Here is a 22,609-nt window from a genome sequence, read left to right as displayed (position 1 = left end):
AGGCAGGAAAGCACTTAAAGCAGACAGAGCAAGAGAAGAGAAGGAACGGGAAAGGAAAGTAGTGAAAAAGACTCTCCATGGACAGTGTCTCAAAGATTGGGTCCAATGGAGTCCTCACTGAAAGCATTTATTATAATATAATGTAATATAATTATAGTCCTCACTGGAGATTTGTGAGTGATTGATGGCTTGTGTACATACTATGCAGGCTCTTTTCATTGGTTGATTGGGTTCCAAGGCATTATGAGAAGAAGCAGAACCATGATGGCTACATGTTGTCAGCCCACATTTTATATCCATTTTTTTTTAATCCCAGTCTACCTAACTTCGGAGGCCTAACTCTCCTTCAACACCACCAGAGGCCCTTTAGTGTCACAGTAAGACAACAGTCTCCCCCTCCCTCCTCCCCCCCCCCCCCAGTCACTGAGGTTAGATTTCTCTCCCAGGGTGATTACCGTATGTGGGAAATGCAGGAGGGAACATTCTCCATCTTGATGACAGCAGTATGGGTCAAGCTGCACATGTAGTAAACATTCTTCACCCCTTCTTTCCTCATACTCTAAATCCAGTTCATCATCCAGTAGGTTGGAGAATCAACTCCCAAAATACAGTTCCCAATCTGGCTCTCACCATTGTGGTATAAATCATTACGTCCTGTCAGGCTTTCTCCAACATGGGCCCCTCTACTCTCACCCATGGGCTGAACTGGCCCCTCCCAAATCCGTACATGGAAACCCTACTACCTCACCTAGGGCCTGGAAGGCCTGGGCTCATTTTTGCCTCTCTTCTTCTCTGGCGGATGCTCACTTTCCACTTGATTCGTTACACCTGGCCACCAGGTGGTTCCAGTTCTAGCCTCAACCACAGGCATCTGATGTCAGCAATGCTTTCTCCTGCCCTTGAATTGCTTTTGCCCTTCTAGTCTTTATCTAAATATCACAAATACCCTGATAGGCCCTCCCTCCCGTGCGCGCAGTGCCAGCCCTCTTTGGTGTGCTCAGTTTTCTTACTCTTCCCCCAAGTGCTTACAACAACCTGCCATTATCTTTTGTTTACTTGGATGTAACCTCCCCCTTACTCCCCTCCCCTCCGCACATCCTGCTCGAGGAGGGCAGCAGTGTCCTGTTCCGTGTAGCATTTGGTGCTACCTGATACCTTGGCTGACAAGGGGGTGTCTGGCCTTTCTAGAAGCACTTCCCGAGGCCCAGAGAGATCAGGTGCCCGTCTCCTCACTGGCTTCCAAGGACACTGCACTCTTGGCACTCCCGGAGCGGTGCCTGGAAGCTCCAGGGATGGAGGCCTGTTGCCTCCCTTGGCCGCCTGAGACCTCTCAGAGCTCCCAGAGAGTCTAGAAGCAACTTTTCCTGCCAGGAGAGGCGAACACGGCTGGGTGGTGGAGATCCTCGGGAGGGGGCGTGGCCTGCGGGGCGTGGCCTCGGCCCCTGAGCCAATGGGAGGCCGCGGCGCGCGGGGGCCGCCGGGCGAGGCGTCTGGGCCCGGCGCGGACCGAGGCTGAGCGCTGCGGCGTCCCAGCGCGTCCGCGGCTCCCGGGCCGGTGCCGAGCCGCTGGTACCCGCACCCCCTGGGCGAGGTAAGCCGCGCGCCGCCCCCGGAAGTAGACTTCGTAGGGTTTCTGACAGAAGGGGGGCCCCGTGCCAAGCCCAAGCCGTGGCTGGCGAGTCCTGGCTCCGGGCTGCCTCTTCTGCATGCGGCTGGGGCTTGGCGCCGGGCGAGGGCCGGGAGGGAGCCAGACGCGGAGCCCCGGGCCGCCCCTCCACCGACTGCCACGGCCAGGCCCCGGTCCCCCGCCCTCCACGGGGCAAGATCGACGTGCGGGGGGCACCGTCCCGGGCCACGGGAGCAGGGGCGCGCCAGATCGTGGCTCCTCAGACTCTGCCTCCACCCAGAGCTGCGGGGAGCCCGGAGACACCCAGCAGCCGGGCCACGGCTGGGCACTGGCTGCAGGAGCTGCAGAGTCTTCCAGACCTGTTGCCCTGCAGGGGTGGAGGGTGGAGGAGTCAGATTTGTTGTGAGATTTTGCACTTGCAGCTTTCCTAGGGATCAGGGAGACATGCCTGTGGGTTTCTGGGTACCACAGGAGCAGAGATTCGCACAGGATGCAGAGCCTGGCGTTTATTTATTGAAGTACTTGGATCCTGCTGAGCGCCCTGCACTGTGCTAAGCCCTAGACAGACAGGTCTCCGGGGAGAGTTCCTGAAGATAAAAGGGACCTTCGGAGGGACAGTTATGGTGTTGGGAAAAGTGGAGGACAGGAGGTGGAGTGGAGGATGGTGAAGGAGGCTTCAGGGAGGAGGTGATCATTGCCTGGAGACTTGGAGGAGTAGGAAGGTTCGCTAGAATGACTCTGTGTGTGTGTGTCGTGTAGGCTGATGAGTTAGCAGGAATTCCAGGTTTCAGTTGTATGAAATTGAAGACTGGAAAAAGTCCAGCTTCCGGAGCTAGAACATCTGATAATCTAATAGGACCTGGTCTTGTGGGTCGTTGAGCTACAACATGACCAGAGCAGCCTTGGGACATTTAGAAGTTTGTTCTGGATTGAGGCTGGCATCAGCAAGCTTGTAAATAGGGAAAGCTGGTCTTTGGGAGACTTAGCTGCAAATCCTTGGGTACCGTAAGGTTACCTGTGTGGCCAGAGGTCCTGATCCTCAACTTCTAGGCATGCAGGTAGGCAGGCAGGCAGGCAGGCAGGCAGGGAGATGGCACCCGTGTCATGCTCAGCTCTGAGACTTGTGCCATCATTGGGACCTCTGTCCTGTGATCTGAGAGAGCCGTTGGAGGAGGATGAAGGGTACCTTTGCCATTCTCCTCATGTCCTGGCCTCCTGTGTAGCTGCCTCCGTCCTTCCTCTTTCTGCCTCTCAGTGCCCCTTGTCTGCTGTCTGCAGATTGATAGAGCACAGAGAACACAGGCTCACTGGAAGCCAGAGGAGAAAGCCACTTTCACTGGACAGCTTGAGATGGGACCAGTCTTCTGAACTTGCCTTCTCTGAATTAAAAGGGAACTGTTATGCCACTCTGTCATTGGTAGGATTCCCTGAAAGGTCAGGGGTTCTGAGATTTGTGTGCAGGTGGATTATGGAGATGTTGTCTTATTCCTCAAGTGGGCATGCAGCAAGGGAAGTAGAACTGGACATAGGTAGGAGTGGTTCCGTGGTTGTCTCCTCCACGTAAGAGTGGCCTCGATGCATCCTTGAAGCAGGGGCCCAGGCCTTTGCAATGTCATATTGACCAGTCAGAGAGTGTAGACTGTCCCCAGGACTGTATCTGAAAATGAACTTTGAAGCTTGAGTATACCAGGTTTTGTAAATCACCACCACCACCACCAAGAGCAATAATATAATAATAAAACAACCTCAGCCGGGTGTGGGTTGCTCATGCTTGTAATCCTAGCTACTTAGGAGGCTGAGATCTGAGGATCGAGGTTCAAAACCAGCCCGAGCAGGAAAGTCTGTGAGACACTTATCTCCAATAAACCACTAGAAAACCGGAAGTGGTGCTGTGGCTCAAGAGCACTCACCTTGAGCTGAAGAGGGCGGGGATAGCGCCCATGCCCAGAGTTCAAGCCCCACTACCGACCAAAAAACAAATAAATAAATAAATTAAATAAAACAACCTCCATGATAGGGATTCGCATTGCTCAGTGTGTGATATATGTGTATGTCCTCTCCTAGTTGTCTGGTAACACTGAGGTACTTTTATTCTCATTTTGCAATCAACTAAACCTTTTCCCAAACCCAATAAAGTCCATGCCCCTTTGCCATAAAATAATGATAATAACCACCAGCCACACTCTGTGATTTAATATACTTCAGAAAATGCTTTCATTGATGGATTAGTTCATTCATTTATTTGTCCACTTACTAATTCAATCAGTATGTGCTAAATATCTCACGAATGATAAGAACTGCCCTGGGTGTGGGTATATGGCTGCTGGAGAGAAAGGAGGAAGAGAGAGGAAGGGATGGGGGGGGGGAGGGAGAGAAAGAGAAAGTAAATATTTTGTTTCTTCAAAAGATAACGTTGAAGTGTGGAACACTGCATTGAATACCCAGGATGTGATAGAGGATAGTAAGCCCTTTGTCTGCATAACTCTTCATGTCCTTCAGGTTCAACGTAGCCTTCTAGGAAAGGTCTTTGGACCATCGTGTGTGAAGGAGATCTCTTGTTGTTGGTTGGTCCTCCCCACTAGACTGCAGGCTTTAGGGTGCTCAAATATTGCTTTATCCCAAAAGCAAAGCAATGTTTGACATCTGTTTCTTCTTTGTGTTGTTGCTATTGATTTTAAATTGCTGTGCTGGGGCTAGAACTCGAAATTGCTAGGCATGTGTCTACCCCTGAGCTATACCCCCAACCTGCCATGTAGCTCTTGAATGAGTGAAATTAGTCAAGTGTGGCTCTGTCTCACGGGGTAGCCAGAGCAATGATTTTATGTGGAGACATGAGGGATGAGAAATATCCAGCAATGCCCAGATCAAGAGCAGATCAAAGAACAACTTGTTGAAAAAGTGAGAGGTGGAGAAATGGAGCCTGTAATTACAGCATAATGGGGAAACCAGGTGGAGCAGCAGCCTGGGGTGAGCTTGACGTCAGTGGGCCTTAGAGGCGCAGTGACAGCATTGAAGGACTTTACCCCTAGCAAGGACTAGAGTCATACTCTTTGTGTGTTTTCTGTCATACCTCTAGGAGGCAATAGACATGAAGAAAGGGGCTTAGCAAATCTTGTTTAAATGAAAAATGATCTAGTTTCTGTTTGTAAAGGATCCCATGGGCTACAAGGTAAAAAAAAAAATGGGTTGGAGAGAAGAATGGATGGGATCTTGTCACCAACTAGAATGAAGGTGGGAGAGATGTATGTCTGGTCCAGCAGATGGACGTCATGTTGAGGAGAGTGGAAGAATTTAAACTGTATTTGGGATGCAGAATGGACAGGAGTTGGTGGTCACCTAGATTGGGGAAATATAGGAAGGAGAATGAGCAAAGATGATTGATGAGCCTAACGAATTAAGATGTTATGTAGATAAAGAGGTCCATCAGCAGGGGAGTGGATCAGCTAAATGTGCTATATACAGCCAACAGAATATTACTCAGCCGTAAACAAGAATGTACTACAAAAACATGCTACAGTATGAATGAACTCTGAAAACACTCTGTGAACATGTAAGTAAAAGAAGCTACTTATGCCTAAGAAAGAAGTGACTTACACAGGAGAAACATGCAAGTAACGTGATGCGATACTGCGTAGTTACTTTTACACAAAATATCCAGGGATGAAAATCCACAACCACAGGAAGTAGATGAGTTTTTGCCGCAGGCTGAGGGAGAAGGGGAAAGGAAGAGTGACTGCTTGATGGATGGGTGGTTTTCGTTGAGGGGTGGGGGACAAGATAGAGGTTGTGGTTGAATACTTATGAAGGTACTAAATGACACTGTACTATACACTTCATCATCTCCCTTGTGTTTTAGACGTTTTGCCACAATTTAAAAAAAAAAAAAAGATCGGGTGAATGCAAGCACCCTTTTCCTGATGGAGGAGAGTGGGCGAGGAGGAGGAGGAGGAGGTTTGGTGCAGGAGACAATCCAGCTGCTCTTGTGCTGCCCACAAAGTATCTGTGAGATACGCATCAGCTGTGAGTTTGTAGTCTAGGAGGCCAGTTGGAGCTCCAGTTATACACACGTCCCTAAGATGTCATTCCATAAAACAAATGTGGTCCTCATTTCCAGATGAGGAAACCAAGGGTCTTTCCCTGCAGATGACCATGTGTGAGGTCTGACACATTGTTAATGTGGGGCTCTGGCCTTCCAGTCTCGCATTTCCCATTGGAGCATGAAGCCATCTGGAATTGCAGCACATACCCCTGCCCCTCCCACGCCTCCTTCTTTCAGTCATGATGGAATGTTACTCACAGGTGGCAGGAGGTGCCCTGGGGCATATATTGGGGATGCAGGTTGACATGGCTCTAGGCTTATGGTGTTTACCCAGTGAACAGGCCAGGGCAGTTCCAGATACAGGATCCCTTAGAAATGCAGTGCAGGGACCCCTTCTCTAGTGTTGGAGGTGGGACACGCTTTGAGATAAAGCAATGGCCAAGATGAGATTTGAAGCAGAAAGGAAAGAATGAACCTGAGACTGGGAATGATTCCTAAGGGTTGTTGATCTCTTACATCTGTGCTGACATAACCAGGCTGTCCATTCCTTGTTCTTCGCAGGCAAGGGGCATTTTCTAGTTCACCAAGAACATTCTTGTATGTTTGGTAATCCTGAAAGCAAAATGTAAGCACATAACTAGGTTTAACTTCAAAAAGTAGCAAATTAGGGAGCCTACAGCTTGGGCTTCAAAGTAAGGCTTTTGGAACACTTTTTATACTTTATGAAATGGGATGCATAATGGTTGCTGGAAATAAAAGATGATATAGTAGAGTGTGGGGCATATTATAAATGCTCAGAAATAAAAATGTTATGTCCATTTAGAGAAGGAGTTTCAGAGTAAACCACCTCCTCGTGCTCTGCAGACTGAAATACATGCTCCCTCTGGAGGTTCTGATTTCCGTGGCCCGAGATGAGGTGTAGCCATCTGTACATTTAGAGAGCACCTGGGGTGGTTCTGATAGAAGCCACATTCAGGGACCATTCATTTAAAGCAGATATTCGAGACTATGTTGAGCAAGAAGGGGTTAAGCACCCAGAAGCAGGATTTTTTGCCTTCTAGGAATTATTAGCCAATGAGAGTGCTCACTGGTGATGTAATGTTTGGGGCTGGCACTCCATTGGTTAAGTGTATTGTTTCTCTCTCTTCACTATGTGGAGAGCCAGAGCTGGAGCAGAGGGGTTAAAATTTCTGTGGCAGCATATCTCTCTCTCTCTCTCTCTCTCTCTCTCTCTCTCTCTCTCTCTCTCTCTCTCTCTCTCTCTCTCTCTCTCTCTCTCTCCTCTTTTGCTAGGAGTAAGCAGGGGCCCAGCAAACTGTAGTCTGTCTCCTTCCAGTAAATAGTCACATTCCTTACCTCCTCCCAAGCAGAATACAGGTCCCTGTAGTACTACCAAAAGCAGGGAGGGCGGAGGGAGAGAGGGAGGAGGGAGGAGGAGGAGGGAGGAGGAGAAGGGAGGAGGAGGAGGAGGAGGAAGAAGAAGAAGAAGAAGAAGAAGAAGAAGAAGAAGAAGAAGAAGAAGAAGAAGAAGAAGAAGAAGAAGAAGAAGAAGATTCTTTAGAGAAAGGAAAGCCCATTCAAAGTGCATGCTGCAGTCTCTCCTTGCCACCCGGCATGGGCACAGCCCCCTGGCCCCCTGGTGAATTGCTAAACCGCCACCTGCTTCTGAGCATCGTTCAACCTGGTGGGATCCTCAGAATCAGGAGGTGAGCCCCAGGGGCTGGGAAAGGGAGGGAGGGGGCCTGGTGGGGAGAAGCCTTGGGGTAGTAGGAGGAAACAGCTCTAGGCTGAAGATGAGGCACAGGCTTAATCCAATGGCGACCACTGGTTTACAGTGTGTGTTTGGGCAGGCCAATCTCCTTCTCTGGGCCTGCTTGCGGAAGCACACAGGAAAGACCTGGATTCGAGACTTTGGACCGTCAGAGATCTGGCAGCCCCTGGCTAGGGAGTGTAACCATCAGGAGCTATGAACAAGCATGCTCTTGGTGTGGCTTTGTGTCAAATGCCCCCTGACAATAAATACTGTCCTCTGGGAATCAGAGCAGGATGGAGCTGGTCAACTTGTCCCTATTCTACTAGAGTACCAGCTATGTCTCTGCAGCCTGTAAGCCAAGCTCCTCCTCATATTGTCTGGGCTCTTTCTTTAGTGCTCTATCTCAGCTGGGTAGGATTGGCAGACTCTGGGATTCCTCCAAATTCCTAAATCATCTCAGGGATTTTGACCGGGTTGTGTGATGTAAGGGAACCTTTGAATCCCTGCCTCTTGGATTGTCAGTGTGCCTTAATGAATTTGGGTAGTCTCCTGGATATCCCAGGCTGGGGGTTCTTGCGGGAAAGGAGAAGAATTCTTTTTGTATTATTGGCAGCACCATTTGGATGGGTTTTTTTTTTGTCTGTGTGTGTGTAATGGGCTATGGATTACATTGCCCTGCCTGAAACTTCTCACTTTGTCTAGAAAAGCTCCCATTGCAAGTCTGTCTGCCTTAAGATATAAATTGCAAGGAAATGTGGATGTCTGTAGCGAGCAGAGTAGCTGGGAGAGGCAAGAAGCCTTGACCTTCATTTCATTGGTAAATCAAGACATCCTTGAATCCCATAGACATGCTAAGATGCTACCTCTGGGTGCAGCCTCCCCAAAATAAACAGATTAAAAATGTCCTACTGCTATTTTTGATATGCAGGGATTCTCAGTTTCTATATATAGAGAGAGTGGAGCTTGTGAGCTGTTCCCTTTGTGTCTTGTATGATCCTTGGTGTCTGGTGCCTTGTGTTCCAGCCCAGGCTTTTTGATGAAGACCATGTGGATTGTTGATCAAGTCCCTGAGCCTTTCTGACCTTCCATTCCCTCATCTGTAAATCACACGGGAAGGAAGGCATCAGAGTAGCTGACTTTGGGAATCCTCCACCTCTGGCTGTCAGTGTTTGGGATAGTCAAGAGCATTTGGAATCCAAGTCTATGAATTAAGTGAGTTTGATGGGTAAAGAATGTTTGAATAAAGGGATATGGAGCTTTGTGTCCTCTGAGTGATGAGTGATTTATATGAGTGTGTGTGTGTGTGTGTGTGTGTGTGTGTGTGTGTGTGTGTGTGTGTGTGTGTGTGTGTGTGTGTGTGTGTGTGTGTGTGTGTGTGTGTGTGTGTGTGTGTGTGTGTGTGTGTGTGTGTGTGTGTGTTGATTCTGGGGCTTGAACATAGGGGCTGGGCACTGTCCCTAAGCTTTATGGCTCAAGGCTAGTGCTCCACCACTTGAGCCACAACTCTACTTCTGGCTATTTGAGTGGTTCCTTGGAGATAAGAGTTTCATGAACTTTCCTCTCTGGGATGGCTTCAAACCATGATCCTCAGATCCCAGTCTTCTAAGTAACTAGGACTCCAGCCATGAGCCACGGGCATTCTGAGAGGAGGTGGAAGTAACTCCATTCTACGGATGTGAGGACCAAGGCTGTCAGAGGGTGAATGGCCTGGCCCACATCATCTGCTTTGTAAATGCGGTGGTTGGTGCAGGTGCTGCAGCGCACGTCAGGATGGTGGTCAGGCTGGAGTCCTTGTCTGCCTTTGCTTGCCTGCATGCTCTTTGTTGTAGAAACCCTACACTGATTTCAAGAGAGACAAGATCAGCCAGTCTGTTGTGGATTGCCCAATTTGCTGCTGAAAGGAGAGTAGGGAACCCTGAATCTGGAAGGATCTCCTCAGCCCTATCAGTTAATAACTGAGAAGATGCAGGTGCTTTGTCCCATGTTCCTTGGCAAGTCGATGGATGGAAAGGAACGGGGCTCAAGCCTCCCTGTGTTAGATGTCTGAGTTGTATTATTATTATTATTATTATTATTATTATTATTATTATTGTTGTTGTTAATATTATTGTTAATGAGATCCTATTTGTTTTAAGCCTTCAGTGGAGACCTGGGAGATAAGCTCAATTTCATTATTTTCTAGGTCCCTTTGTGGGGCCAAAAGACTAGAGTAGACTCATGGAACACATCTGCACTGGCATTATGGAGGACAGTGATGAGGATGAGGAGGAGACCTGCTCATTTCTCTGGAGGGAGGCTCAGGATGTGCTTCTAGCTCTCAGATTGGCCATGTTTCCCAAGGGTGGCCTGAGGCCCTGACCTCCTCTCCTCCGCACACCCCCTATGTTTTATGCTGGTACTAGGGCTCCAACTCAGTGCCTTGTGATCATGTTCACTTTTTTCACTCGCAGCTGGTGCTGTACCACTTAGGCCACATCTCCAGTTGTGGCTTTTTGCTGGTCAACTAGGGATAAGATTCTTGAAGACTCGTATGCCAAGGCTGGCTTTGAACTGTGATCCTCAGATCTCAGCCTCCTGGGCAGTTAGGATTTCAGTTGGGAGCCTTTGGTGCCTGGCCTGCCCCTTTCCCTCTGTGCTGGACTGGCACCTCGTCTGTGCTGCTGTTAGACCCTTAGCCAAGTGACATGTGGTTGCTTTCTCTTCTTTGTTTTGCTCTGTTTGTTGTTGTTGTCTTTCCAACTAAGCTGCCTGTTTCCAAGATGTGGCTCCCCAAATGTTGAAGTCAATTAGTTGCCCAAGTTGGCTAATGGGGTGGGGAGCTGAGCATTAGTACCTTGGATGAAGAGAGATAGATATACCCAGAAATTAAAACCATCAAATAGTTAGACACACAGTGCAGATCTTTGACTCTTTTTATAGTTACTATATACTGTAAGAAAAGTATCATCCTAATACTAGACTTCAAATATTCAGAAGATGATCACAGGAAAGAATGACTATTATTATTATTGTTATTATTATTATTATTATTATTATTATTATTATTACAGGACCAGAGGGGCTGGTAGCAGGGAGAGGATGCTGGCGATGTCTAGCAGGGAAGCGTCCACCTTCCATGCCCTTATTATTACAAGTGGGCAGATTCTCTGGTGATTTCTGCCCCCCTGAGAAGTAGAACTTTGTAGTGTTTAAATTCCCTTCAGGAGCTAAGCCTCTTTGAATATTTACCAAGCAGGAGTACATGAGAGAAAACAAAGGCACACCAGGACCCTGTCTTGCTCATTCTTTAGGTTCTAAAGCCCTACTATTGGATGAAAAGCAGGTTTCACCAAAAATATTTTGACCGCTTAAAATACATCATACAAAGCCTGGTGCCAGTGGATCATACTTGTAAGCCTACTTACCCAGGAGGCTGAGATTGGAGATCATAGCTTGTAGCCAGTCCAGGCAGGAAAGTCCATGAGAGTCTTATCTCAAGAGGTGGAGCAGTGGCTCAGGTGGTAGAACACCAGCCTTGAGTGAAAAAGCTAAGGGACAGCACCCAAGTCCTTTAGTTTAAGCCCCAGTGTGCACGCGCGCACACACACACACACACACACACACACACACACACACACACACACACACACACACACACACACACACACACACACACACACACACACACACACACACACACACACACACACACCAATTTCTATGCTAATCAGTGTAGAAAATACTGAAAATACAGGCCTAGACTAAAAAGAAGCAGGAAAAGGAAGCTTATATGCAGTGGCCTGAGTTCTCAAACTCTTTTACTCTTCCAGGTAATTGTCACATCACTAGATGCATGGGTGAGGGGTAGAGAAGGTGTCCATACTTGCAGGGTTTATGCTATTCCGTTGGGATAAACAGCATAATAGCTTCATAAATTTAACAGTGCTTTTAATGACAATGAAATATGGTCACTCAATGCTAGTGCTAATGCTGGTTAGTATATGTGGCATCCTCCAGCCCAGGAACTGTTAGTGAGAGTAGCTGGCCAGTAAGTGCACGCTGGAAGTGATTGGCATCTTACTCTATGAGACTTGTCTGCCAAAGTCTTTGTAAAGTGTGAGCAAACAGCCTGGCCACCTGTTCAAGTTAGCTCTTCCTCTTTGAGGTTAGCTCCTCTGGTCCAGTTCTTCTGGGCAATGTTCTTTTTGTGCCCCTAAATATTGTTTGAATAAGCCAATGTGGAACAAGAATGAAGTTGGAGACTACAAAGTTCAAAATACCAGACATGACATGTCTTTGTGTGACACTGTTTGTTACTGACACTGTGTTCAGATTTTTTTTAACTTGTGAAAATAGAACTCACAGGACCTGCCCTCAAAGCTACAGTACATGAGAGGGTTCATGGAGATCCTGTAGAGACAGTCCAGAACCTTCACCATAGGTGCTTACAGATGCCAATGTATTTGTTCTCCTTGGAAAAGTATTGCAGGGAATTTCCCTCCCCAAGTTAGTCTGTCTGTCTCTGCCTGCCTGCCTGCCTGCCTGTCTGTCTGTCTGACTGTCTGTCTCTGCCTACCTGCCTGTCTGTCTGTCTGTCTGTCTGTCATCTCTCTCTCTTTCTCTTTCTCTTTTGCTCTCTCCAACCTCACCTCATACTTCTGTGTTCGCAGTAGTAGCACTTTGAGGCAGGTTTGTATGAGTGTTCAGGAACGCTTGTGTGATCTCACTGTAAGAAGGCATCTGCTGCCAGCCTCCTCCTCTCTCCGCTCAGCCTTCTGCCACTTACCTAACTGTGCACTAGAAGAATGCGCTTGCAAGGAGGTGTTGGGCTGAAGACGGTTTTCGAATGTCACATCCCTGGCTGAGCTGGATCTTCTAGGATGAGACTGCTCTCCACAAGGGCTGAGTGGGCAGGTGATTGGAAGGGTGATTCAAAGTGCTGTTGGAGCCAGAGTCTAACTTTAAGTGGCAAAGCTTTGGGAATGATATCACCAAATGTTCATCTCCGGTTTATTCATTCTCCTATTCAACGCATATTTGTGGAGCGCTCCCCTCTGATAGGAGGCTTTCTGGGGAGTGAAGATCTATCTGTGAGCACTGCAGATAAAGCCCCTACCTTCATGGACCTTATTTGCTGAGGGGTAAAGCAGAACCTAGCCATGAGACGAGTACACCAAGTGATGTAGCTTAGTAATGTGTGCATGAAGAAACGGGAAATGGAGCAAAGGCGCAAGAAGGGGGCCTATGAAGGAAAAGCCAGTCATGGAATCTCTCGGGGGTAGGGGGAAGCAAAGCCACACATTATGGCAATAGATTTGGAAATGACCCTGGGAAGGAGCTCCAAGCTGAGGGAATAGAAATAAAGCATCAGGTCAGGAGCTGGTGGCTCACACCTATAATCCTAGCTACTCAGGAGGCTGAGATCTGAGGATTTCGAAGCCAGCCTGGGCAGGAAACTCCCCATGAGACTCTTATCTCCAATTAATGACTCAAAAACCTGAAGTGGCACGGTGGCTCGAAGTGGTAGAGCACTAGCCTTGAGCAAAAGAGCTCATGGACAATGAGGCCCCAAGTTCAAGTCCCCCCGCCCCCACACACACAATATGGAGCATCAGGTCAGGTAAAGAGGGCAGAACAAAGGAGGTAGAGAAGGTGTGGTCTGGTCTGAGGGGATCTAAAGCCAGAACTGCTCAAGACACAAATGCTGTAGAGGGGAGTTGGGATTCTATTTTAAGGTGAGATTTTTGAGCAAGGAACTGACAAGGACTGACATTCTTTTTTTTTAACAAGTTTTTTACTGTGAAAATTCTGTACAGAGGGGTTACAGTTACATGAGCAAGGTAATGAGTACATTTCCCTCCTCCTCTGTTTTTCCCCTCCCGTCCCTTCCCTCCCATCTCCATTACATTCCCCGTCCCCTTGTCTAAATTGTAGAGTTCATTTTTTGACATAGCATCTTGTACGTTTCATTGTTGCAATGAGTCCACCTGTATCCCTGTTTAAACAATTTGATTTTTCCCTCCCCTCCCCAAGTTATACCAACGTCAAACACAGTGAAAACAGGGGTTACACCGTGGGAGGACTGGTGTTCTTTTTCTGAATGAACCTTGATGTGTAGTCCAGGCTGGCCTTGAACATGAGCTCCTCCAGCTTCAGCCTCCAGAGTGCTGATATTGCAGGTCTGCGCTACCACACCCCGCTGGCTTACTTGTGGAATTGGTTTTATTTATTTATTTTCACATTGTCCGAAGGTCAACATGACTTTGTTCAGTTCTAAGACTTGGCCTGCATGTGGCAGGTCCATAGAAAGGCGAATTATGAAATAGATGTACTTGGTTTCCTAAGGAGGAACTGACAGAAAGGCTTTGTTTCATTTGGTAAAGTTTAGAGATCGATCCCTGGGCCATGTGTTACAGTCACAGCAGGCAGGGAGAAGCCCTGGCTGTGCACTATGGAGGCTCTGAGATCCCTGAGTGGGGGTGGGGGGTGGGGGCAGGTCTCCCTTGTCCACCATTGCTTGCTCTGCCGAATGGAGTTCGAGGCACTTGGGGTGGACGGGTCAGGAGAGGCTTGAGAACATGCCTCTCCCTCTGGAACCAAGTTCACAGAGCATTACCTTAGCCAGCCCTGGCCCAGCTGAGAAGGACAAGTGCTGAGTTCCCACCAGCATCCTAGTCCAGCCAGTGGGATGCCTCGCTGTGTTGGGCCAGGGTGTGGGGGCTGGGAGGGGCGTGTTATTACAGAATCGGTGGATTCTGCTCCTGGCTACTTCCTTCCTAGGGCAGACAATGTTAGGGATATGCACCCCTAGCTGGCTCCAGGGTCTGAAGAATCTAGTTTCCTGCATTCCAATTGGGATACTCTTCCACTGAGCCCTTTTGGCTCAGCAGCTGGCGGAGGCCGCGCGGCCGGCAGTTCTGTAGCAGGTGCGCTTGCTTAGTGGTGTTGTGTTGCAACTCGGCAGCAGATAAAGCCTGCCGGCGTTACAACTCTACTACCAGTGCTGCTGTGGCCTCCTCCTTGGGTGTTTACCTCTGGAGTTTGATGAATGAAGTCTAGGACAGTAGAGGCAGAGTGTAAGGATCTAGCTCGAAGGCTGCTGCTGCCTCTGCTCCTATAACCCAGCCATCATCCATCCTCTCCAGGTACTGTCTCTGAGTCTCTTTGTCTTTTCTCTGTGGCTTTCCCTGAATCTAGGGATTCCTTTGTTGTTGTTGTTGTTGTTGGTCGTGGGGCCTGAACTCTGGGCCCGACACTGTCCCTCAGCTCTTCAGCTCAAGGCGAGCACTCTACCACTTGAACCACAGCACCACTTCCGGTTTTCTGGTAGTTTATTGGAAATAAGAGTCTCACGGTCTTTCCTGCCTGGGCTGGCTTTGAACTGCCATCCTCAGATCTCAGCCTCCTGAATAGGTAGGATTACAGGCGTGAGCCACCGGCGCCTGGCCTGAGTCTAGGGAGTCTTAAAGCCTGGTTGTGCTCTGATTGGTTGCCTCTATTCTAATCAGGTGCACTGTAAAGTAACACTCTGTTGGTCGGATTAGGTCCCTGTGCAAACCTTTTCCACCAGGATCATGGAAAGGCTATGCAAACTAGAAGAAGGGGGTGGGCAGAAGCAAGATGCTCTGAAACCATGTCTGTCTGGCACTGTTTTCAGCCTGTTAGGCCAAGATGCTGTCCTGGGACCTTGAGTCCTAACTGATTCTCTCTTTTTCACTGTGATTAAAAAGTAGCAAGACTAACTGGAAGTACAAGAGGGTGGGTGGCAAAATCCCTGCCAGCTTTCCTTGCCCAGTTTGCCTAGTGAGCACTTGCCAGGGCCCAAGGAGGAAGGCGCCAGGCAGCTGGGCCCATCCCTGCTCAGTGGAGCCCCACCTGGCCTGCCAGGGACGGCACTGGGGACCACTGCTGGAAGTTTCGTGCTTGGATTGAAGCTCCGCTCCTCTCCGCCTGTCACACGTCATCAGCCGCCAGTATCATCTTGCCTGGCCTGGGGGGGGGTGGGGCATTACTGCCGCCTGGCTGAAGCTCAGCCACTTGCAGGGAGGCAGAGAACTTTCCGTGCTGGGCAACCTTGGTAGTCTTCATGTATGGCATTTTCCTTGTTTCGTTTTCTGAGTCTTTGGCTTTTTTCATTCTCCCCCCCCCCTTTATGTATTGTGTTGCTGCCATTCTAGTTTTCTTCTCTTTCCTTCCTTCCTTTCATCCTTCCTTATTTTCATTCCTTCCTTCCCTCCTTCTTTCCTTCCTTCTTTCCTTCCTTCCCTTCCTTCCTTCCCTTCCTTCCTTCCTTCCTTCCTTCCTTCCTTCCTTCCTTCCTTCCTTCCTTCCTTCCTTCCTTCCCTCCTTCCCTCCTCTTCCTTCCCCTCTCTCTCTCTCTCTCTCTCTTTCTTTCTTTCTCTGTCTGTGTCTGTCTGTTTGTATGTGTGTGTGTGTGTGCTGGTACTAGGGCTTGATTTCAAGCCTGAGTACTACTTAACTTTGTCCCTCAAGGCAAGTGCTCTACCACTTGAGCCACACCTCCACTTGCAGCTTTTTTTCTGGTTAATTGGAAATAAGAGTCTCACGAGCCTTTGAACTGTGATCCTCAGCCTCCCGAGGAGCTAGGCTTGCAGGTGCTAACCGCCAGTGCCTGGCTCTCTTTGTTATCTCCTTCTGTCCTGCCTTTCTTCTTTGCATTCATCTTCTGGATGGGTGAGTCAGCTATTATCTCAGTTTAGTCACTGAGCTGGAGGTGTAGATCACTCCTCCCCTTCCCTCTCTGTTTATGGTACTGGGGATTGAACTCAGTCAAGGCTTTGCACTCGCTAGGCGGGTGCCCTACCACTGGAGCCATGCCTCTGGCCCCGCTTTTGCCCTGGTTATTTTTGAGGGAGGGTCTGGCTGGCCTGGACTGCCATCCTTTACTGTGCTTCTCCAGGTTTCTGTGCTGAGCCATTATGCATCTCCCATAGCTGGGATGGCAGGCATTCCCCACTTGGTCCAATCACTACAAGAGACGAATGTTCTAAGAACGTTTATACCCAGGCTAGCCTTGAAGGCTAGCCTTGCAATCCTCTGCTTGCTGCCTACACAGTAGCTAAGCCTACAGGCTTGAGCCATTGAGCCTTGTCCTTCTCTGCCTCTTTTGAGAGAGCTTGGTTTCTGTGGAAAGAAGAGAGAGGAGAAACAAGCAAACTCTGGATAAAAGCCTAGAATCTAGAGCCTGGCCACACTGGTTGAGTTCTGAGATGGCTTCTTTGCTGTTACCAGGGGCTACTTACTGAATCTTGCTGAGCTTTCGATGCTTGGGATGAACTCAGGATAACAGAACCTCCTTTAAAGGATGGCTAGAGGAGCAGGAGACTGCAGGAGGTGTGCTCGGGGGAGGGCCTGGCATGTTGTAAGAATCTAATAAATGTCATTATTAATACAGTCAGATAAGCTTTACTTAGCTGAAGTTGGGATTGAGAAAGGCAGAGCCTTAAGCCACTTAGTTGTGACTGGTTATTGCTCTTGAGAATGATGATAAAGATTCACACCTGAGTATTTCAGTGTCAGCCCTCCATTTACAGATAGTGGAAGAAGCCCTGGATGGATGGGTGGGTGGCTGGGTGGGGTATTAATGAGGTGACTCGCAGGAATGGTAGGTGTAGTGGTGAGGGGGAGGTGTCCAGAGCGAGGAGCTGAATCTATGGGCTGTGTCTACGGAGCTGGTTGCTCTACTTTTCTGGGCTTCCACATGTAGAGCAGAAGTCATAAATCAGGTACTCAGGTACTGGTGGCTCATGCCTAGAACCCTAGCTACTCTGAAGGCTGAGATCTGAGGATCAAAGTTCAGATCCAATCTGGGCAGGAAAGTCTGTGAGAATCATCTCCAGTTAACCAGCAAAAAGCCCGAAGTAGAGCTACGGCTCAAGTGGTGGAGTGCCAGCATTGAATGAAAAAGCTAAGGGACAGCATCCAGGCCCTGAGGTGATGCCCCAGTACCAACACACTCTCTCTCTCTCTCTCTCTCTCTCTCTCTCTCTCTCTCTCTCTCTCTCTCACACACACACACACACACACACACACACACACACACACAAAGAGCTACTGTGTAGAGGGAAAACTTCTTTCCTCCCTCTTAGGTTGGCAAGGTCCTGTAATTTAGACTAACAAAAGGCAGACAAGCAGAGTTTATGAACATAGCTGGTATGCAGGCACTTGGTAGGGTTGATGGTTGGTGCTTGGCTTTCTGTAGTTCCATTTACAAGCATTTACCTTATAGTAGTGCAGAAGTGAGACACTGTAGAAATAAAAGCGATACACTGTAGAAGTTTGGGTTTTAACCTTGTCCCAGGTTAGATAAGCAGATACTGTCTGGTGAGCAGGGCTGTTGCTGCCGCCAGCCACACCTCCTTGATATCAAGGGGAAGCACGCGGTACCCAGAACCCCGCTTGTGCTCCTTGCTCAGCTGCGATCCTTGCCAGGCGAGGTGTCTGCATTGCATGTTCAACTTCCGATGTTTGCAGTGCAGAGAGGATTGATCAGGATGTGACCCCACTGTCAGTCAAGGGGCCTCTGCAGATGGAGGAGGAGTTCCAAAGGTGGCTGGAACCTGGGCCCTGTAGCAGCTCAACAAAAGGAACAGTCGATGTTTGGAGAAGCAGTAAGACAAGAGAGAAAGGACTGAATTTCTCAGGCTGCAAATTGTAGGAAGGCAAACATGGAAAACTAGAGAACAGAAGAAAGGGCAGGTCGGGTCCTATTCCCATGGTGCCTCAAGACCCAAAAAGGTTTCAAGTCTCCAGCGATTCACTTCTGTCCTTCTTGGTAAAAGCAGGAGGACATCTTTGCAAATGTGTGTGGGTGTGGGTGTGTGTGTGGGTGTGGGTGTGGGTGTGTGTGCTGTTACTGGGGCTTGAACTCAGGGCCTGGACTTTTTGCTCAAGGCTAGTGCTCCATCACTTGAGCCATACCACCACTTCTAGCTCTTTGTGTGTGTGTGTGTGTGTGTGTGTGTGTGTGTGTGTGTGTGTGTGTGTGTGTGTGTGTGTGTGTGTGTGTGTGTGTGTGTGTGTGTGTGTGTGTGTGTGTGTGTGTTATTCTCTCTCAGATGGCTGGTTTGATACTTCCATCCTCAAATCTCAGCCTCCTGAGTAGCTAGGATCACAAGTGTAAGCCACCAGTGCCTGACTCATCTCTACAAAAGGCAAGCAGAGGAAGGATGGAGCTCTTTCCTTTTCCTTTCTCTCTCCTTCCTTCCTTCCTTCCTTCCTTCCTTCCTTCCTTCCTTCCTTCCTTCCTTCGTTCTTTCCTTCCTTCCTGTCTCTCTCTTTCTCTCTCTCTCTCTTTCTTTCTTTCTTTTTGCCAATACCTTGACTTGAACTTAGGATCTTACATTTACTCTGCTTGCTGGTTCTACCATTTGAGCCATGTCTCCAGTCCTGCTTTTGGCTAGTTAATTGGAGTCTTGCAAAGTGTTCGGCCTGGACTGGCTTTGAACCGAGATCCTCCAGGCCTCAGCCTCCTGAGTAGCTAGGTTGACAGGATGAGCCACTGGTGCAGGTTGAGACCTTTTTATTTGCTTCCTCTCTGTTGCTTTCAACTCAGGAAAATCCCTGTGCCAGAGTGGCCTATGGCAAGCCAGGTCCCAGTGGCTCACACCCCTTACCGTAGCCACTCCAGAGGCTGAGATCTGAGAATCGCACTTTGAAGCCAGCCTGGGTAGGAAAGTCTGTGAGATTCTGATATCCAATTAACTACCAAAAAGCCAGAAGTGAAGCTGTGGCTAAAATGGTAGGATGCTAGCCTTTAGTGAGTGGCACATGCACACGCGCGCGCGCGCGCACACACACACACCCCTCAGCATTCAAGCCCCAGGACTGGCAAAACAAACAAACACCCCCAAACAAGTTGGCATATTCTGATCCCCTACACCTGTTAGGATAGATGAGTTCAATCTATACACAAGACTAGAAAACAGCACCTAGAGAACACAAATAAACACTGCTGTTGTTATTATTGCTATTTTTATTATTGCTGTGAGCCAGCGGTGGCGGCGGCCCAGCCTCCTTAGTGAAAATGCTCACAGGAGCCATACCCACGCTGTCCTCTGCAGCGCGAAGAAAGGCTGCCAGCTTCCCGGCCTGCAGGGGAGCTGTGTGTCCCCATGTGGCTGCAGAGCCTGCTGGGATTTTCTGAGCCAGTGCCCGGTCTGAGGCTTTCCGAGGTAAAGGGCACTGCAGGTCTGCCCTGCTATTATCTCCGAGGTGCCATGGCCAGGGAGCAACCTATCCAAGTACAGCGCCAGGACAGGAGACAGGAGAGAAGGGAGGCAGGTGACGGCGTGACGGTGTTTGGAGCGCTGCCTCCTGATGTAAATGAGAATGGTGCAGAGAGTGAATTTGACCCTGCCCTTTACCTGGCTACAGATATTCTACAGGTTAGGAAGCTCTCAGGCCTCAGTTTCTCTAGCTGTGAAGTGGGTTTCGTAGTACTATTGGCTTCCCAGGGCTGGGTGAGAAGGAATGAGATGGCACTTCTCAAACTTAAGTACACAAGTGTGCAGTAGGCCCAACATAGAGTATAATTCGTTTGTTATTTAAGGGGGGAAAGTGCTTCTTGTCAGGATAAGGTGAACTGAGTGACTAGCAAGTATGCGCTGAAGTCTTGAGAATCTTGTCATTTTAATTGAGGTAATTTTGGAGGCAAAGAAAAGGCACTCGTTGGCACTGTGTTCTGGCCCTGGCCCTGTCTTTACTTGTCTGACTGACTTTGGACGAGTCAGTTCTCTGGGCTCTATTGAGTATCCCTGTTTTGGTCTATTTCCTAACAGAATGCCTCACACTGGGTGATTTATAAAGGAAGACGTTTACTCAGCTCAAGGCAGAGAAATTCAAGATCAGGCTGCTGCATCTGGTGAAGGTCTCATGCTCCATCATAACAAGGCAAATGTTGCTGGGTGCCAGTGGCTTATGCCTGTAATCCTAGCTACTCAGGAGAGGCTGTGATCTGAGGATCACAGTTCAAAGCCAGCCTAGGCAGGAAAGTGCATGAGACTCTTATCTCCAATGAACCACCAGAAAACCAGAGGTGGTACCGTGGCCCAGAGTGGTAGATCACTAGCCTTGACCAAAAAAAGCTTAGAGACATCACCTTGGCCATGAGTTCAAGCCCTATGACTACCACAACCAAAAACAAAAAGTAAAATGTCATCGTATGGCAGGATTAGAGGCAGGAAGTGGTGAGCAATCCTGTGCAGAAGAGAGAGAGCACAAAGCATAACCTTGTTGTTTTGATAAAATGTTTATTATTAGTATAAAGGTGATGTATAGAGGGGTTACAGTTACACAAATAACCTTGCTTTATAGCAACCTGCTCAAGCTTGCAGTAAGGAATCCAGTCTTTGTTGTTGTTGTTGTTGTTGTTGGTTGGTTGTGGGGCTTGAACTCTGGGCCTGAGTGCTATCCCTCAGCTCTTCAGCTCAAGGCGAGCGTTCTACCACTTGAGCTACAGCGCCACTTCTGGTTTTCTAGTGGTTTATTGGAGATAAGAGTTTCACGGACTTTCCTGCCCAGGCTGGCTTTGAACTGCCATCCTTAGATCTCAGCCTCCTGAGTATTTAGGATTATAGGTGTGAGCCACCGGCGCCTAGCAGGGATCCAGTCTTCTGAGAGTGAGTGCTCAGTTACTCCTGAGAGATGACATTAATCTATGCATGTAGACTCCACCCCCAATGAACTAACTACCTCCCATTAGGCTCCGCCTCCCAGGCTGCTACCCTGAGGAATCTATCCTGGGCAGAAGTTTTGAGGGGAGCCAACTGTGCGTACACAAGCAATGGCCCCTCCCCATTAGGCAAGAAGAGTCACGGAGCAGAAGTGCCACCCGTGTTGCACAGGTGCCTCCTCCCAGGTCCCACCCTATTGGGAAACTGGTTCTATCAGGACAAGGCCCAAGGACTCCCTGGAGACTCTGATTTCTATTTGGTACCTGCTTTGTGCAGACTGACTGTGTCAGGTGGGATAGAGGTGTCGGAGGCTCCCGGAGGGGAACTGGACAGGAAATAAAGCATCACTGGTTAAGAAAGGAGATACCACAGGAGTGTGGAAGAAACGCTTAGCTGTAGGGAACGGGCGGTGCTGGGGGCAACACGTGGAGTAGAGAAGCCAGGGAAGAACAGCAATGCAAAGGCCCAGAGGTGGACAGGGGTTGGGGAGTGTAGAATGCTAGCAATGAGTTTGATTCGTTTGAGAAGGAAGGTAAGCTCAGTGTGGAAAATGAAAGGGGAGCTTACCAGCCCCCAAAGCCATGAATTGAACCCAAAGTACAGCAGGGACCATGGAAGGAGCAGGGCTTGGCTGCCCTTAGAAGAGTGAGCAGAGGGGAGCAGGTGAGGAGTCGAGGAGGCAGGGGGAGAGTTGTGTCTGCCCAGGCGGAGGTGGCGGTGGCTGGGATGCTGGCTGTAAATGTGGAGTGGAAAGAGCATGCGCAGAAGATTCAGAGCCATCTGCATCTAACAGTAGTGGCTGGAGGGGCGAGCGGGAACTCATGGAAGATGCCCGCCTCTCAGCTTGAGTGGTGGAGTGGGCTCATCATCGAGGGAATGAGGATGGAGCCGGAGCACGGTGTGGGAAACAGGGGTGACAGGCCACCAGGAGACAGGCTTGGGACATGCCAGGTTGACACCTATGAGTCATGCCTTCTCGCTAAATTCCTCATTAGAGCAGCACCTGGCCACCAGAAGCCCTGCCAGGTGACCATCTGCCCGGCTCCAGGCTGCTGGCGACTGAAGGTGGCTGGGCGGAGGGCTGAGCAGGCCCAGCAGGTGCGTTGTAATGAACCTGTCTCCCCTCTGCCTGTCTTTATGTCTGTCTTTCCAAGGGTGTATCCCTTTGTCTATCTTTGTGTTTCTATGTCTGTCTCTGTGTCTATTCTTCTCTCTCTCAGCCTCTTTCTGTATGTGTGTGTATGCATCTGTGTGTGTGTGTGTGTGTGTGTGTGTGTACGCATCTCTGTGTGTGTGTATGCATCTGTGTGTGTGTATGCATCTGTGTGTGTGTGTATGTATGCATCTGTATGTGTGTGTGTATGCATCTGTGTGTGTGTGTGTATGCATCTGTGTGTGTGTGTGTGTGTGTATGTTGCTTTTTCTGTGTCTCTCTCTTGTCGTTGTTTCTTCCTGCTCTCCCAGGTAACCAGTGTTTGCCTCTCATTCCTGTCCCTTCCATCGCATTCTCAGGCACC

The 22,609-nt window shown here is 49.1% G+C and overlaps 1 protein-coding gene across 2 annotated transcripts in view; it reads left to right on the top strand.

The window, feature by feature from the left end:
• Positions 1–1,572: 1,572 nt before the first annotated feature.
• Positions 1,573–22,609, top strand: part of Syn3 (synapsin III) — a 398,594-nt gene continuing 377,557 nt past the window's right edge. Inside the window, exon 1 of one of the 2 annotated variants that reach the window (XM_070014421.1) lies at positions 1,573–1,591. The gene's annotated coding sequence lies outside the window, so the exon portion shown is untranslated. Of the gene's footprint in view, positions 1,592–7,126; positions 7,373–22,609 lie in introns of those variants that run through there. The other variant, XM_070014420.1, reaches the window with a different exon arrangement.

The sequence above is a fragment of the Dipodomys merriami genome, unplaced genomic scaffold (assembly GCF_024711535.1).
Source record: "Dipodomys merriami isolate MVZ:Mamm:240054 unplaced genomic scaffold, mDipMer1.0.p SCAF_97, whole genome shotgun sequence".
NCBI classification, from domain to species: Eukaryota; Metazoa; Chordata; class Mammalia; order Rodentia; family Heteromyidae; genus Dipodomys; species Dipodomys merriami.
The sequence above is the reverse complement of the archived record's forward strand: the minus strand, read 5'-3'. Positions and strand labels throughout refer to the sequence as shown.